Below are 3,755 nucleotides of genomic sequence, written 5' to 3' on the forward strand. Positions count from 1 at the left end.
TAGAGTGCTACTCGTACTGCTGTAGCTGTAGAGTGCTACTCGTACGGCTGTAGCTGTAGAGTGCTACTCGTACGGCTGTAGCTGTAGAGTGCTACTCGTACCGCTGTAGCTGTAGAGTGCTACTCGTACGGCTGTAGCTGTAGAGTGCTACTCGTACCGCTGTAGCTGTAGAGTGCTACTCGTACTGCTGTAGCTGTAGAGTGCTACTCGTACCGCTGTAGCTGTAGAGTGCTACTCGTACCGCTGTAGCTGTAGAGTGCTACTCGTACCGCTGTAGCTGTAGAGTGCTACTCGTACCGCTGTAGCTGTAGAGTGCTACTCGTACCGCTGTAGCTGTAGAGTGCTACTCGTACCGCTGTAGCTGTAGAGTGCTACTCGTACCGCTGTAGCTGTAGAGTGCTACTCGTACCGCTGTAGCTGTAGAGTGCTACTCGTACTGCTGTAGCTGTAGAGTGCTACTCGTACTGCTGTAGCTGTAGAGTGCTACTCGTATGGCTGTAGCTGTAGAGTGCTACTCGTACAGCTGTAGCTGTAGAGTGCTACTCGTACGGCTGTAGCTGTAGAGTGCTACTCGTACTGCTGTAGCTGTAGAGTGCTACTCGTATGGCTGTAGCTGTAGAGTGCTACTCGTACTGCTGTGAGCTGTAGAGTGCTACTCGTACGGCTGTAGCTGTGAGAGTGCTACTCGTACGGCTGTAGCTGTAGAGTGCTACTCGTACTGGCTGTGGCTGTAGAGTGCTACTCGTACCGGCTGTGGCTGTAGCAGAGTGCTTACTCGTACGGCTGTAGCTGTAGAGTGCTACTCGTACTGCTGTAGCTGTAGAGTGCTACTCGTATGGCTGTAGCTGTAGAGTGCTACTCGTACTGCTGTAGCTGTAGAGTGCTACTCGTATGGCTGTAGCTGTAGAGTGCTACTCGTACTGCTGTAGCTGTAGAGTGCTACTCGTACGGCTGTAGCTGTAGAGGTGCCTGCCGTACGGCTGTGGCTGTAGAGGTGCTACTCGTATGCTGCTGTGGCTGTAGAGTGCTACTCGTATGGCTGTAGCTGTAGAGTGCTACTCGTACTGCTGTAGCTGTAGAGTGCTACTCGTATGGCTGTAGCTGTAGAGTGCTACTTCCAGGCTTCCAGCCCCCCCCCCCATCACTCCCACTCTACTTCCAGGCTTCCACCCCCCCCCATCACTCCCACTCTACTTCCAGGCTTCCAGCCCCCCCATTGACATTAACGACTAAGAAAAACAGCCCGTCAGTATCCTTAAAGAATGTCCAGTAAGACAAGTTGACTCCAGCTCATCTGCCTGATCTTTGTGCTGCTACTGCCAATGCTTTTTGCCTTACAGGTTACCTATTTGTGTATTGTTTTTAAAACCAGTAATAATGGTCTATTTAACTGAATGAATCTAGGAGGTTTTAGATTGTGTTTTTAGCTCTTGGTTTTTTGGTGGTGGTGGTGGTGGGGGGGGGGGGGGTCACTGTGGAACCGTGCTGTGTGGGCTGAGGCCAGTGGGATAGCTGGAGGGAAGGGGAATCTAATCAGTGTCTTGTCCATACTGAGCCTCCTGACACCTTTTTATAGGCCATCCTTGGTTAGAGCACCAACCAGTAGGACTACTGGACTGGTCTTGGGTCAGTCCTATCACTCCAGGTCATCCTTGGTTAGAGCACCAACCAGTAGGACTACTGGACTGGTCTTGGGTCAGTCCTATCCACTGGTCTTTGGTCAGTCCTATCCACTGGTCTTGGGTCAGTCCTATCCACTGGTCTTGGGTCAGTCCTATCCACTGGTCTTGGGTCAGTCCTATCCACTGGTCTTGGGTCAGTCCTATCCACTGGTCTTGGGTCAGTCCTATCCACTGGTCTTGGGTCAGTCCTATCCACTGGTCTTGGGTCAGTCCTATCACTCCAGATCAGACGAGTTCTGAGCACGTTAGTTTCCGTTTCATCAAAGAACAGCGTAGCCTACAGTTGTAACAGTTGCAAAGAAAGACCGTCTCTTAAAGGTGAGACAACCAGTTAACCCGTTACCCACAACACAGCTTTGAGCTTAGTGTAGAGAGCCAAGATCTAGAACCCTGTAGCCATGCTTGGTTTCATCAAGGAAATGTATACCAAGGTGATGCAGAAGCTCTCTCTAGTGTATCTATTGGCTATCAGTGGCAGAAGGCTTCAGGACCGCTGGTGTGCTTCCTAGCTGGTCCTCAGCCCCAGATCATGATGGTACTCAGGCTGTCCAGCAGTGATGTGGGTTTGTACAGTACCTTGTTATTTACTACTGAATCCCTGAACTTTGTACAGCAAAACGAGAAAGAACGATCGCATGGATACTTTGTTACTGTAATTAATAACCTATACTGTATATTATGACTTTTCTGATAACTTACATGACATCAATGAAACTTACTTACTTACCAACAGCAAGAAACTATTTCAGTTTTACTTTCAGCTCATCTAAGCATCTCCATTTTTCTTGTCGACGAGAAGAAGGTTGTTTGATTTATCATTGCTGTTGTTTTTTTACGGTTGCTAGGAGAGAAGAAAATGACTCAAATAAACAAATAATCATCATAATGACCATGAGAATAATAATTTCGATGATTAAATACTTCATTTCAGTGATAGTAATCTGGTTTAAGAATGTTTGATGAGCGCTTCTAACTTAATTATGTCTTTACACAGGGTGATGAGCAGGGATGAATATTGGGTGATGAAGCGTTATGTGCGTTGAAAGGCTTGGTGTGACTACAGGCTCCAGAGACTCCCCCTCCGTTAGTCATTTGGGTCACAGTTAGGAAGGTGGTCCTCTTCTAACCATGGTACGCTTGGATAGCCTGGTCCTAGATCTGTTTGTGCTGTCTTGCCAAGTTTCCAATTGACAACGACCATAACAGTTGACTTGACCGTAGAAGCAGATCTGGGGCCGTCAGGCTAACGGTTGGCATCTTGTGCTCTGATAAAACGGTTGGCATCTTGTGCTCTGATAAAATAGCCACCCCATGTGCGCATTATCAATCAGGTAGTCACCAATCTAGAGTTGGCTCTGCTCCCATTGGACCATTCTCCCTGTCAACCAATAGGAAACATTGACAAGCCTCTGGAGCCTGAATCGCACCACTCAGAAATAAAGGATTATCTTAATTGCCTTGTTAATATTAAATGTGGACATAATTTTATATGTGACAAATAATAATGGAAATAAAGATGATTTATCTTATTTATTCAGAGGTTTGTTTCCTTTTGCAATACTATATGTTCAATGGGTTTGGTTGTTTAAAGAACATTTCATGGGGAGACGAACAAGATCTGTACTCTATCTGTTCAGTATAAGTTTGGTTCTTCGATATTACGTGTGTACGGCAAAGTGATCGTGCCTGAATTAAATCTTACCAGTAGAGGGAGGGATTGTATCATTTTGCCATCGGTGAAGATGTCTGTGACTCGCATCACTTCACGAGAGGAGCCAAATGTCTGTGACGCGTCGCTAGAAGAGCCGATGAAACCATACAGGGGCGGTAGGTAGTCTAGTGGTTAGAGTGTAGAGGCGGTAGGGTAGTCTAGTGGTTAGAGTGTAGAGGCGGTAGGGTAGTCTAGTGGTTAGAGTGTAGAGGGGGTAGGTAGTCTAGTGGTTAGAGTGTAGAGGCGGTAGGTAGCCTAGTGGTTAGAGTGTAGAGGCGGTAGGGTAGTCTAGTGGTTAGAGTGTAGAGGGGGTAGGGTAGTCTAGTGGTTAGAGTGTAGAGGCGGTAGGGTAGTCTAGTGGT

The 3,755-nt window shown here is 47.3% G+C and overlaps 1 long non-coding RNA gene across 1 annotated transcript; it reads left to right on the plus strand.

Moving 5' to 3' along the window:
- Positions 1-777: 777 nt before the first annotated feature.
- Positions 778-2,568, plus strand: LOC135536393 (uncharacterized). The gene is made up of 2 exons (XR_010454985.1): positions 778-965; positions 1,026-2,568. It is a non-coding gene; the product is annotated as an uncharacterized LOC135536393 (long non-coding RNA).
- The last annotated feature ends 1,187 nt before the right edge of the window (positions 2,569-3,755 follow it).

The sequence above is a fragment of the Oncorhynchus masou genome, unplaced genomic scaffold (genome assembly GCF_036934945.1).
Source record: "Oncorhynchus masou masou isolate Uvic2021 unplaced genomic scaffold, UVic_Omas_1.1 unplaced_scaffold_6100, whole genome shotgun sequence".
In the NCBI taxonomy this organism is placed as follows: Eukaryota; Metazoa; Chordata; class Actinopteri; order Salmoniformes; family Salmonidae; genus Oncorhynchus; species Oncorhynchus masou.